Genomic DNA, 14686 nt, shown 5'->3' on the forward strand with positions numbered 1-14686 from the left:
ATGCATGTTTAAGTTGAATTTTCAATGCCTTAAGCATTCACAAATGAGATGGGGTAGGTTGTATGAATTGTTCCTTTCTTCTAGTTGCTGGTCATGCATAAAGCGTCACGCATTGAATCTTCATGCATGAAGCTTTAAAAATTTTAATAAATAAGCATATGCTCCATTCATATGAATAACGATTTACGCATAACTCTTTTATGTATATGCAGATGAATAAATCTTTTATGCATATGCATATGCATAACTCTTCTATATATGCTTGTGGAAAGAGGCCATGCATGATGGAAATAAGGGATTGCATGAGGGAAAGTGGGATAAAGCATGAGGGTGGGATATGGAAAGAGGGCATGCATGATGGAAATAAGGGGGACATTGGGATAAAGCTTGAGGGTGGATAGGGAAAGAGGGTATGCATTGTTCTTTCTTTCTTCTCTTTTCTTCTTTGCTCTTCTTTCTCTTATTCTCTTCTCTTTTCTCTTTTCTCTTTTTTTCTCTGCTCTTCTTATCTTCTTATCTTCTTTCTTACTAACACTGTATTCAAAAATTTTGGACATTTTCTCTTATTTTGGACCTTTTTTCCAAATAGGTCACCTCCACATCATATTCACCTAGTACACTCAAAAATGGGTATTTTTAGAGCACTACATATATTCACTTGCACACAACTATGGCCTACAAAACAAGAGTAGAGGTATAGTGCATAGGAAAGAGAATGTGAGGGGAAGGAAAATTCCTTTGTAGTATAGTATTTCTCACACTTGATGTCATAAATGAACTCATTGTCCTTTTTCCAATCATTTTGACAACAAAAATGACTACATTCTCAAATTTCCAGTGAAAGTTATGATGGAAATACAAGAAGGTAAAAAATTAGGGGTTATTACTAATGTACAACCGGAAATCACAAAGTACATAATATCAAAGAGAAAAGAAAAATTTCCAATCAATTTTATATTCTCATTAACTTTTTAATTAATTATTAATTAATTTTCTAATTAACAATATTTACTAATTAACTTCTCTCAAAAAATATAATGAATTGTTAATTGATCGTCAAACTAGATGTTATATAATTCTAATTGCTAAATACCTCCTTAATTATTTATCAAGTTATTTCTTAATCATTTACTAATTAATTTGTTATTATTTATTAATTAAATATTAAATAAATTAGATAACATATATATGATAATCCAAGACTTGTTGCTATCAATGTAGAGGTGGTGTAAAGATACACCGTTTTTTTTAAATGATGCATAAGATATCTTCTCTTATGCTGCTAAATCTCTTCCACAGTCATTAGTCTACCTTGTTGTAGCCCATTGATGCACAATTGGAAACCTAATAGCCCATTGATGCACACCTAAACCCTCATGTAGATTGAAATCGTGCATTCAAAGAAACAACGGTTAGCAATGAAAATCAAAAGTAGAGTTTAATTGCTTCTAAAATAATCTACTTGACAAGCAACCATCTCTCAAAATAGGAAACAAAACAAAATATGCATGACGATGCTTCTAGCTTATTTGTGTATCTCTAATAGGCTTGATACTTTGCACAAGCATTAATGTAAGTGAGATTCAGGGCTTTATAAAGGATCTGATATTTTTTGCATGGTTGGACATGCATATTTCCTAGTTTCTTGCCATGAATCATGCATGAGTGTTAAAAAATATGCATAAGTGTACTTCTAGCCTATGGGCCCATCTCTGATGAGCATAATACTTTAGACAAGCCTTAATCTAAGTAAGGTAAAGGCTTGTGCAAATCATCATATCCTTTGGATATCATTTTCATGGTTGGACATGCATTTTTTCTTCTTTTCTCCCCTAAACCCTAAACCCTAAATCCTAAACCTTAAACCTTAAACCCTAAATGCTAAACCCCCAACCCTCAACCCTAAATGCTAAAGCCCAAATCTTAAAGTTAAACCATAAACCCTAAAATATAAAATAAGTTCATTTCTTTAAGATCTAAACCCTAAACCTTAATTTAATGGCATAAAATTAGAAAAAAAAAGCAAATTCTACAAGCATTTTTTTGAGAAACCCCCATTTTATGTTAATTTCTTTAAACAATCAAAATGTGAAAAATTATTCTAAAAAACCCCCATTTTGAGGTACAAATGGAAAAAAAAAAAACAAATGTGAAAATATGTTTTTGGGAACAAAAAGCAAAACTTTTCAAATCTAGGAACTTTTTTTAGAAACCCTAATTTTTTGCTTTTAATTTGAAAAAAGAAAATCAAAATGGGATATGGTTTGAAAACTCTCACTTTTGGGTATAGATTTGATTAAAAGTTAGAAATATGAAAAAAAAGTAAAAATTAGAGAGGAGGGGAGGGCAAACAACACATGTGCATATAAAAAGGGGGAGAGGGAGGAAGTGAGGGGGGAGTAATGAATTGTTAATTAATCGTCAAACTAGTTGTTATATAATTTTAATTATTAAATACCTCCTTAATTATTTATCAAGTTATTTCTTAATCATTTACTAATTAATTTGTTAATTAAATAAATTAGATAACATGTATATGATAATCCAAGAGTTGTTGCTATCAACATAGAGGTGGTGTAAAGATAAACCTTTTTTTAAAAATGATGCATCAGATATCTTCTCTTATGTCTCTAAATCTCTTCTACAGTCATTAGTCTACTTTGTTGCAGCCCATTGATGCACAATTGGAAACCTAATAGCCCATTGATGCACACCTGAACCCTCATGTAGATTGAAATCGTGCATTCAAAGAAACAAAGGTTAGCAATGGAAATGGAAAGTAGATTTTAATTGCTTCTAAAATAATTTACTTGACTAGAAACCATCCCTCAAAATAGGAAACAAAACAAAATATGCATGGCAATGCTTCTAGCTTAATTGTGTATCTCTAATGGGCTTGATACTTTGCACAAGCATTAATGTAAGTGAGATTCAGGGCTCTATAAAGTATCTGATATTTTTGCATGGTTGGACATTCATATTTCATGGTTTCTTGCCATGAATCATGCATGAGTGTTAAAAAATATGCATGTGTACTTCTAGCCTATGGATCCATCTTAGATGTGCATAATACTTTAGACAAGACTTAATCTAAGTAAGGTTAAGGATTGTGCAAATCACCATATCCTTTGGATATCATTTTCATGGTTGGACATGCATATTTTCTTCTTTTCTTACCTAAACCCTAAACCCTTAACCCTAAATCCTAAACCTTAAACCTTAAACCCTAAATACTAAACCCTCAACTGTCAATCCTAAATGCTAAACCCAAATCTTAAAAGATAAACCATAAACCCTAAAATATAAAATAAGTTCCTTTGTTTAAGATTTAGATCCTAAACCCTAATTTAATGGCATAAAATTAGAAAAAAAAAGCAAATTCTACAAGCATTTTTTTGAGAAACGCCCATTTTATGTTGTTAATTTCTTCAAAAAATCAAAATGTGAACAATTGTTCAAAAAAACCCTCATTTTGAGATAAAAATGGAAAAAAAAAATGTGAAAATCTGTTTTTGGGGAGAAAAAGCAAAAATTTTCAAATCTAGGAAATTTTTTTAGAAACCCTAATTTTTTGCTTTTAATTTCAAAAAAAATCAAATTGGGACATGGTTTGAAAACTCTCACCTTTCAGTATAGATTTGATTAAAAATTAGAAATATGAAAAAAAATAAAAATTAGAGAGGAGGGGAGGGCAGACAACACATGTGCATATAAAAAGGAGGAGAGGGAGGAAGTGAGGGGGGAGTTGGGAGAGGAAGACAGGGAGGGAGCAGGAGAGAGATAGGGGTGAGTGAAGGGGAGGGTAGCAGGAAAGTGAGGGACGAGGAAGAAAGAAGAGGGAGGGAGGGGGGAGTAATGCATTGTTAATTAATCGTCAAACTAGTTGTTATATAATTTTAATTGCTAGATACCTCCTTAATTATTTATCAAGTTATTTCTTAATTATTTATAAATTACTTTGTTATTATTTATTAATTAAATATTGAATAAATTAGATAACATGTATATGATAATCCAAGAGTTATTCCTATCATCATAGAGGTGGTGTAAAGATATATCTTTTTAGTTTAATGATGCATAAGATATCTTCTCTTATGCCTCTAAATCTCTTCTAGAGTCATTAGTTTACTTTGTTGCAGCCCGCTGATGCACAATTGGAAACCTAATAGCCCATTGATACACACTTGAACCCTCATGCATATTGAAATCATGCATTCAAAGAATTAAAGGTTAGCAATGGAAGTGGAAAGTAGAATTTAATTGCCTCCAAATTAATTTACTTGACAAGTAACCATCTCTCAAAATAGGAAACAAAACAAAATATGCATGACGATGCTTCTAGCTTATGTGTGTAGCTCTAATGGCTTGATACTTTGCACAAGCATTAATGTAAGTGAGATTCAGGACTCTATAAAGTATCCGATATTTTTTGCTAGTTTCTTGTCATCAATCATGCATGAGTGTTAAAAAATATGCATAAGTGTCCTTCTAGCCTATGGACCCATCTCTGATGGGCATAATACTTTAGACAAGCCTTAATCTAAGTAAGGTTAAGGCTTGTGCAAATCACCATATCCTTTGGATATCATTTTCATGGTTGGACATGCATATTTTCTTATTTTCTTACCTTAACCCTAAACCCTAAATCCTAAACCTTAAACCTTAAACCCTAAATGCTAAACCCTCAATCCTCAACCCTAAATGCTAAAGCCCAAATCTTAAGAGTTAAACCATAAACCCTAAAATATAAAATAAGTTCCTTTGTTTAAGATCTAAACCCTAATTTATGGCATAAAATTAGAAAAACAAGCAAATTCTATAAGCTTTCTTTTTAGAAACCCCCATTTTATGTTGTTAATTTCTTTTAAAAATCAGAATGTGAACAATTGTTCTAAAAAACCCCCATTTTGAGATACCAAAAAGCAAAAATTTTCAAATCTAGTTGTTTTTTTAGAAACCCTAATTTTTTGCTTTTAATTTGAAAAAAAAAATAAAATTGGACATGGTTTGAAAACTCTCACTTTTGGATATAGATTTGATTAGAAATTAGAAATATGAAAAAAATAAAAATTAGAGAGGAGGGGAGGGAAGACAACATATGTGCATATAAAAAGGAGAAGAGGGAGGAAGTGAGGGGGGAGTTGGGGGAGGGAGTAGGAGAGAGAGGGGGGGAGCGAAGAGAAGGGCAGAGGGAAAGTGAGGGAGGAGGAAGTAAGAAGAGGGAGGGAGTGAGGGGGGAGTAATGAATTGTTTACGATAATCCAAGAGTTGTTGCTATATCAACATCGACGTGGTGTAAAGATACATCCTTTTTTTTAAGAGATGCATAAGATATCTTCTCTTATGCCTCTAAATCTCTTCTAGAGTCATTAGTCTACTTTGTTGGAGGCCGTTGATGCATAATTAGAAACCTAATAGCCTATTGATGCACACTTGAACCCTCATGTGGATTGAAATCATGTATTCAAAGAAACAAAGGTTAGCAATGGAAATGAAAAATAGAATTTATTTGCTTCTAAAATAATTTACTTGACAAGCAACCATTCCTCAAAATAGGAAACAAAACAAAATGAGCATGACGATGCTTCTAGCTTATGTGTGTAGCTCTAATGGGCTTGATACTTTGCACAAGTATTAATGTAAGTGAGATTCAAGGCTCTATAAAGTATCCAATATTTTTTACATGGTTGGACATGCATATTTCCTGGTTCCTTGCCATGAATCATGCATGAGTGTTAAAAAATATGCATAAGTGTACTTCTAGCCTATCAACCCTAAACCCTAAATCCTAAACCTTAAACCTTAAACCCTTAATGCTAAACCCTCAACTCTCAACCCTAAATTCTAAAGCCTAAATCTTAAAAGTTAAACCATAAACCCTAAAATATAAAATAAGTTACTTTGTTTAAGATCTAAACCCTAAACACTAATTTAATGACATAAAATTAGGAAAAAAAAGCAAATTCTATAAGCATCTTTTTGACAAACCCCCATTTTATGTTCTTGAATTTTTCAAAAAATCAAAATGTGAAGAATTGTTCCAAAAAACCCTCATTTTGAGGTACAAAATGGAAAAAAAAAAATGTGAAAATCTATTTTTGGCAAGAAAAAGCAAAAATTTTCAAATCTAGGAACTTTTTTGAGAAACCCTAGTCTTTTGCTTTTAATTTGAAAAAAAATCAAAATGGACATGGTTTGAAAACTCTTACTTTTAAGTATAGATTTGATAAAAAATTAGAAATATGAAAAAAAAAATAGAGAGGAGGGGAGACAACACATGTGCATATAAAAAGGGGGAGAGGGAGGAAGTGAGAGGGGAGATGGGAGAGGGAGACAGGGAGGGAGTAGGAGAGAGATACGAGGGAGCGAAGAGGAGGGTAGCGGGAAAGTGAGGGATGAGGAAGAAAGAAGAGGGAGGGAGGGAGTGAGGGGGGAGTAATAAATTGTTAATTAATCGTCAAACTAGTTGTTTTATAATTTTAATTGCTTAATACCTCCTTAATTTTCTTAATCATTTACTAATTAATTTATTTTTATTTATTAATTAAATATTAAATAAATTAGATAACATGCATATGATAATCCAAGAGTTGTTGCTATCAACATAGGGGTGGTGTAAATATACCTCTTTTTAGTTTAATGATGCATAAGATATCTTCTCTTATGCCTCTAAATCTCTTCCAGAGTCATTAGTCTACTTTGTTGCAGCCCGTTGATGCATAATTGGAATCTATCTACTTTGTTGCAACCCGTTGATGCATAATTGGAATCCTAATAGCCCATTGATGCACACCTGAACCCTCATGTAGATTGAAATCATGCATTCAAAGGAACAAAGGTTAGTAAAGGAAATGGAAAGTAGAATTTAATTGCTTCTAAAATAATTTACTTGACAAGCAACCATCCCTCAAAATAAGAAACAAAACAAAATATGCATGACGATGCTTCTAGCTTATGTGTGTAGCTCTAATGGGCTTGATACTTTGCACAAGTATTAATGTAAGTGAGATTCAGGGCTCTATAAAGTATCCGATATTTTTTGCATGGTTGACATACATATTTCCTGGTTTCTTGTCATGAATCATGTATGAGTGTTAAAACATATGCATAAGTGTCCTTTTAGCCTATGGACCCATCTCTGATGGGCATAATACTTTAGACAAGCCTTAATCTAAGTAAGGTTAAGGCTTGTGCAAATCATCATATCATTTGGACATCATTTTCATGGTTGGACATGCATATTTTCTTCTTTTCTTACTTAAACCCTAAACCTAAATCTTAAGCCTTAAACCTTAAACCCTAAATGCTAAACCCTTAACCCTACATACTAAAGCCCAAATCTTAAAAGATAAACCATAAACCCTAAAATATAAAATAAGTTCCTTTGTTTATGATCTAAACCCTAAACCCTAATTTAATGGCATAAAATTAGAAAAAAAAAGCAAATTCTACAAGCTTTTTTTTGAGAAACCACCATTTTATGTTCTTAATTTTTAAAAAAAATCAAAATGTGAACAATTGTTCTAAAAAACCCTCATTTTGAGGTACAAAATGGGAAAAAAAAACAAATGTGAAACTCTATTTTGGGGGAGAAAAAGCAAAATTTTTCAAAGCTAGGAACTTTTTTGAGAAACCCTAATTTTTTACTTTTTAATTTAAAAAAAAATCAAAATGGGACTTGGTTTAAAAACTCTCACTTTTGAGTATAGGTTTGATTAAAAATTAGAAATATGAAAAAAAAAATAGAGAGGAGGGGAGGGCAGATAACACATGTGCGTGTAAAAAGGAGGAGGGTTGGAAGTGAGGGGGGAGTTGGGAGAGGGAGACGGGGAGGGAGTAGGAGAGAGATAAGGGAAAGTGAAGATGAGGGTAGCAGAAACGTGAGGGACAAGGAAGAAGGAAGAGGGAGGGAAGGAGTGAGAGGGGAGTAATGAATTGTTAATTAATCATCAAACTAGTTGTTATTGCTAAATACCTCCTTAATTACTTATCAAGTTATTTCTTAATCATTTACTAATTAATTTGTTATTACTTATTAATTAAATATTAAATAAATTAGATAACATGTATATGATAATCCTAGAGTTGTTGCTATCAACATAGAGGTGGTGTAAAGATACATCTTTTTAGTTTAATGATGCATAAGATATCTTCACTCATATCCTTTGGATATCATTTTCATGGTTGGACATGCATATTTTCTTCTTTTCAACCCTAAACCCTAAATCCTAAACCTTAAATCTTAAACCCTAAATGCTAAACCCTCAACCTTAAATCCTAAAGCCCAAATCTTAAAAATTAAACCATAAACCCTAAAATATAAAATAAGTTCCTTTGTTTATGATCTTAACCCTAAACCCTAATTTAATGGCATAAAATTAGAAAAGAAAAGCAAATTCTACAAGCATTATTCTTAATAACCCTAAATCCTAAACCTTAAATCTTAAACCCTAAATGCTAAACCCTCAACCTTAAATCCTAAAGCCCAAATCTTAAAAGTTAAACCATAAACCCTAAAATATAAAATAAGTTCCTTTGTTTATGATCTTAACCCTAAACCCTAATTTAATGGCATAAAATTAGAAAAGAAAAGCAAATTCTATAAGCATTATTCTTAAAAACCACCATTTTATGTTGTCAATGTTTTCAAAAAATCAAAATGTGAACAATTGTTCTAAAAAGCCCTCATTTTGAGATACAAAATGGAAAAAAAAACAAATATAAAAATCTGTTTTTGGGAAGAAAAAGCAAAAAATTTTCAAAGCTAGGAACTTTTTTGAGAAACCCTAATTTTTTGCTTTAAATTTGAAAAAAAATCAAAATGGGACTTGGTTTGAAAACTCTTACTTTTAAGTGTAGATTTGACTAAAAATTAGAAATATGAAAAAATAAATAAAAATTGGACAGGAGGGGAGGGCAGAAAACAAATGTGCATATAAAAAGGAGGAGGGCGAGGAAGTGAAGGGGGAGTTGGGAGAGGGAGATGGTAGGAGAGAGATAGGGGGGAGCAAAGAGGGTAGCGAAAAAGTGAGGGATGAGGAAGAAAGAAGAGGGAGGGAGCGAGTGAGGGGGGAGTAATGAATTGTTAATTTATCGTCAAACTAGTTGTTATATAATTTTAATTGCTAAATACCTCCTTAGTTATTTATCAAGTTATTTCTTAATCAATTTGTTATTATTTATTAATGAAATATTAAATAAATTAGATAACATGTATATGATAATCCAAGAGTTATTTCTATCGACATAGAGGTGGTGTAAAGATACATCTTTTTAGTTTAATGATGCATAAGATATCTTCTGTTATGCCTCTAAATCTCTTCTAGAGTCATTAGTCTACTTTGTTGCAGCCCACCGGAACCCTCATGTAGATTGAAATCGTGCATTCAAAGAAATAAAGGTTAGCAATGGAAATGGAAAGTAGAATTTAATTGCTTCTAAAATAATTTACTTGACAAGCAACCATCCCTCAAAATAGGAAACAAAACAAAATATGCATGACAATGCTTCTAGCTTATGTGTGCAGCTCTAATGGGCTTGATACTTTGCACAAGCATTAATGTAAGTGAGATTCAGGGCCCTATAAAGTATCCAATATTTTTTGCATGGTTGGACATGCATATTTCCTAGTTTCTTGTCATGAATCATGTATGAGTGTTAAAAAATATGCATAAGTGTCCTTCTAGCCTATGGACCCATCTCTGATGGGCATAATACTTTAGACAAGCCTTAATCTAAGTAAGGTTAAGGCTTGTACAAATGATCATATTCTTTGGATATCATTTTCATTGTTGGACATGCATATTTTCTTCTTTTCTTACCTTGACCCTAAACCCTAAATCCTAAACCTTAAACCTTAAACCCTAAATGCTAAACCCTCAACCCTCAATCCTAAATGTTAAAGCCCAAATGTTAAAAGTTAAACCATAAACCCTAAAATATAAAATAAGATCCTGTGTTTGAGATCTAAACTCTAATTTAATTTCATAAAATTAGAAGAAAAAGCAAATTCTACAACCTTTTTCATGAGAAACCCCCATTTTATGTTGTTAATTTCTTTTAAAAATCAGACTATGAATAATTGTTATAAAAAACTCCCAATTTGAGATACAAAATGGAAAAAAAAACAAATGTAAAAGTATGCTTTTAGGGAGAAAAAGCAAATATTTTCAAATCTAGGAACTTTTTTGAGAAACCCTAATTTTTTGCTTTTAATTTGAAAAAAAATATCAAAATGGGACATGGTTTGAAAAAACTCACTTTTGGGAATAGATTTGATTAAAATTTAGAAATATGAAAAAAAAATAAAAATTAGAGAGGAGGGGAGGGCAGATGTTGAGAGTTGTGGTGCCATGAGCACTTGTAGAGCAAAGGTATGAGCAAAGGGTAAGCTGCCACATGGCATGGAGGAGATATCCCACATGTGAGCAAGCAAATGGATGTAAGTACCCTCACCTATAAAAGGGAGGTTCATTTGAAGTAATATCAATCAAGCACTTTGCACTATCTCAAGATTCTCTTTATGAGTCCAAGTTAATCTATCTTGGAACCTAATTGACTTGAGGTACATGTCATGAGCACTCTCTTCATCATCTTTGCACTTAGGTTGCATCCTCCTTAGATTAGTGTAGTAATAGGATTTTGTCTTAGTGACTAGGAGAGTACGATCCTCACTTTGTCATGGTATCAGAGCTTAGTCGTTCTCTAGCTCTCCTACACTAGATGTAGATTTTACGTTGAGAGATTTCCGTCCATAGTTCTTTAGTTGAGTACTCACTGAGAGTTTGAGATTGCCGTAGAGGTCGATGAGTGCTTGCTTGTGAGGCTTTGCTACATCCCATGAACTCGGCCATGCTGCAACCTATCTCTACAACACCCGGTGTAGGTTGTCACTTTAGCCCTTCAGCATGAGTCGTATTTTCAAAAGGTCATTTTCTTGTAGAACCGAGGGAGGTTTAGGTTCATTTTAAAGTGCCCAAGCTCACAACGCTCTCACCCGCGACGAACTCTCAAATGAAGCTCACAGGACGAGACCTCTCCTACCTACAGCAGCAGCGACTACAGCTAAGGAGGCGGCCTAGTTTTTTACCCATAGTCAGTGCATGCACTACAGTCGTCTTCAACAAATAGCGCATCTTCCACAGTGTGCCTCTCCTCGCAAAATGCACACAGGCTGTAGATCCCGCCTCACGGTCGAGCATCCCCAGTAACAAGGCATAGTCTCCTCATACGGTCCCTAGCAAAAGCGGCTTTGGATAGCAGTGATCCAACCGAAGGCCAGCAAACTAGCAGCTCTCTGCAAACCTTCTACGGCTTTCGTTTGATGTGTATCCCCTCAGTGCCTTCAAACACGCGACTCGACCAGCAGGAGCGCCAGGCCGTCAACTTCCACGCCCATGCAAACCAGCGCACTGCCTCGACTGAATGAAAGCTTCTCTAGCAGTGACGCTCATGGCTCGCAGCCCCTCAACGAGCCTGCATGAATGCCTCTCCAAGGCAACTCCAGCCAGTCTTCAATGACCGTGACCACAGAAATAGCTTATCACCGGCCTACTTCATTGACTCCACGCTAGCGACTCAGCTTCAGCCTCCTCCACGAGAAGCTCTACAGACGTCGCCATCACAGTCGACAGCAGCTCCATCGTCGCCATTGTTTTTCCTGTGGCAAGATAAAAATTTACTCGAGTTAAGTTAGTCAACCCTGGGTTTGGGAGTAGTTACCTGTTTGCCACGTGGCAGGATAAGATTTAGCCATGGTTAAGTTTTCTTAGATTCAAGTTAATTCAATCTGGTTAGAAATCTACCACATGGCATAGTGCCACCCAAGCACAATCTCTTTGTAAGCACAGTTTGAATTATGCATGTGAATGCCTATGCCACATCATCAAGACCCCCTCTTCTTCATAGAATCTTCGACAAGCCATAACTTGCAATCCAGGAGGAATTTGCACATGCTCAAAAAAGGAAAAATTACCAGTTTTTTGAGCTCTACGCGTCTGTCAACTCAGATTTTATGTATGCAATTAGACACTGCCAGATTTGAAAATATCATCAATTGGTAAGACCATTGCAATGGCAATCCGCACTCCAACTGTTGAGAAGTTCACCGGGGATGGATTTCACACATGGTCTACACAAATGAGATATCTTCTGATGCACCAAAAGCTTTGGAAGATTGTAAAAGAAGATATACCCACTGCACAAAATGATGCTTGGAAGGAAAAACATGAAGCAGCACTATCACTCATTGGATTGCACTTGGGTCCAAACATAATTCATCATATAGAGTCTAAGGATCATGCCAAGGATGCATGGGATGAGTTGAACACAGTGTTTGGTGCAAAAGCCAAAAACCAAGAAATCCATCTTAAGATTGAATTCTATGGTATGCACATGGGCTTCAATGAATCCATGGCACAATTTGTCAACAAAATCAAAAGCATTATGACTCAACTAGAGAGCATAAATGCAAAAGTAGAAGAGAAAGATGCACTTGCAATTCTCCTTAAAAGCATGCCTGCAGAGTATAGTGCATTGACAACCACTTTGAAGAATTTGCCAGATCCAAAGTTTGAAGAATGTGTATCCTCTCTTCTCGAAAAAGAAAGAGAGTTGAAGGCATCGACATCAACATCGACATCAACACACAACAGCTATAATGAAGAACAAGCACTATTCAGTAAAACATCAGTGAAATGCTACCATTGCGGAAGGATGGGTCACTATCACAGTGATTGCAGATTGAAGAACAAACCAAAGTGTCACCATTGCAAGAAGCTCGGACACAAGGAAGAAGATTGCAGATTGAAGAATCAACAAGTCAACTACGTGGAGTCATCATCAAGCCATGAGCCAAAAGGTGACATCAATGGAATGTATTGAAAAGCAAAAACCTTGCCAACCTTGCCTATATTTTTTTGTAATCAAACCTGACCACCTGAGAGTAGCTATGAAAGCACCCAGGGGAGGTATTGACATGTAGAAGCCACACTTGACCACCTTAAGTAGCATGCATGCACTAAGGGGAGGTGATGGAATGTAACTCACATCTGACCACCTTGCAGTAGCCAAATGATTATGGCACCAAGGGGAGGTGTTGAGAGTTGTGGTGCCATGAGCACTTGTAGAGCAAAGGTATGAGCAAAGGGTAAGCTGCCACATGGCATGGAGGAGATATCCCACATGTGAGCAAGCAAATGGATGTAAGTACCCTCACCTATAAAAGGGAGGTTCATTTGAAGTAATATCAATCAAGCACTTTGCACTATCTCAAGATTCTCTTTATGAGTCCAAGTTAATCTATCTTGGAACCTAATTGACTTGAGGTACATGTCATGAGCACTCTCTTCATCATCTTTGCACTTAGGTTGCATCCTCCTTAGATTAGTGTAGTAATAGGATGTTGTCTTAGTGACTAGGAGAGTACGATCCTCACTTTGTCACAGACAACGCATGTGCGTATAACAAGGGGAAGAGGGAGGAACTAAGGGGGGAGTTGGGGGAGAGAGTAGGAGAGAAAGAGGAGGCAGCGAAGAGAAGGGCAGAGGGAAATTCTCTTATGCCTCTAAATCTCTTCCAGAGTCATTAGTCTACTTTATTGTAGCCCATTGATGCACAATTAAAAACCTAATAGCCTATTGATGCACACCTGAACCCTCATGTAGATTGAAATCATGTATTCAAAGAAACAAAGATTAGCAATGGAAATGGAAACTAGAATTTAATTGCTTCTAAAATAATTTACTTGACAAGCAACCATTCCTTAAAATAGGAAGTAAAACAAAATGTGCATGACGATGCTTCTAGCTTATGCGTGTAGCTCTAATGGGCTTGATACTTTCCACAACATTAATGTAAGTGAGAATCAGGGCTCTATAAAGTATCCGATATTTTTTGCATGGTTGGACATGCATGTTTCGTGGTTTCTTGCCATGAATCATGCATGAGTGTTAAAAAATATGCATAGTGTACTTCTAGCCTATGGAGCCATCTCTGATGGGCATAATACTTTAGACAAGCCTTAATCTAAGTAAGGTTAAGGCTTGTGTAAATCATCATATCCTTTGGATATCATTTTCATGGTTGGACATGCATATTTTCTTCTTTTCTTACTTAAACCCTAAACCCTAAATCCTGAACCTTAAACCTTAAACCCTAAATGCTAACCCTCAACCCCAAATACTAAAGCCCAAATCTTAAAAGTTAAACCATAAGCCCTAAAATATAAAATAAGTTTCTTTGTTTAAGATCTAAACCCTAAACCCTAATTTAATGGCATAAAATTAGAAAAAAAAGCAAATTCTACAACCATTTTTTTTCAGGAATCCCCATTTTATGTTGTTAATTTTTTCAAAAAATCAAAATGTGAATAATTGTTCTAAAAAACCCTCATTTTGAGGTACAAAATGGAAAAAAATAACAAATGTGAAAATCCATTTTTGGGGAGAAAAAGCAAAAATTTTCAAATCTAAGAACTTTTTTTAGAAACCCTAATTTTTTGCTTTTAATTTGGAAAAAATCAAAATGGGACATGATTTGAAAACTCTCACTTTTGAGCATAGATTTGATTAAAAATTAGAAATATGAAAAGAAAAATTAGAGAGGAGGGGAGGGCAGACAACACATGTGCATATAAAAAGAAGGAGAGGGAGGAAGTGAGGGGGGAGTTGGGAGAGGAAGAGGGGGA

The sequence above is a fragment of the Dipteris shenzhenensis genome, chromosome 5 (genome assembly GCF_047967505.1).
Source record: "Dipteris shenzhenensis isolate YYH24624 ecotype China chromosome 5, Dip_SZ_1.0, whole genome shotgun sequence".
Classification (NCBI taxonomy): Eukaryota; Viridiplantae; Streptophyta; class Polypodiopsida; order Gleicheniales; family Dipteridaceae; genus Dipteris; species Dipteris shenzhenensis.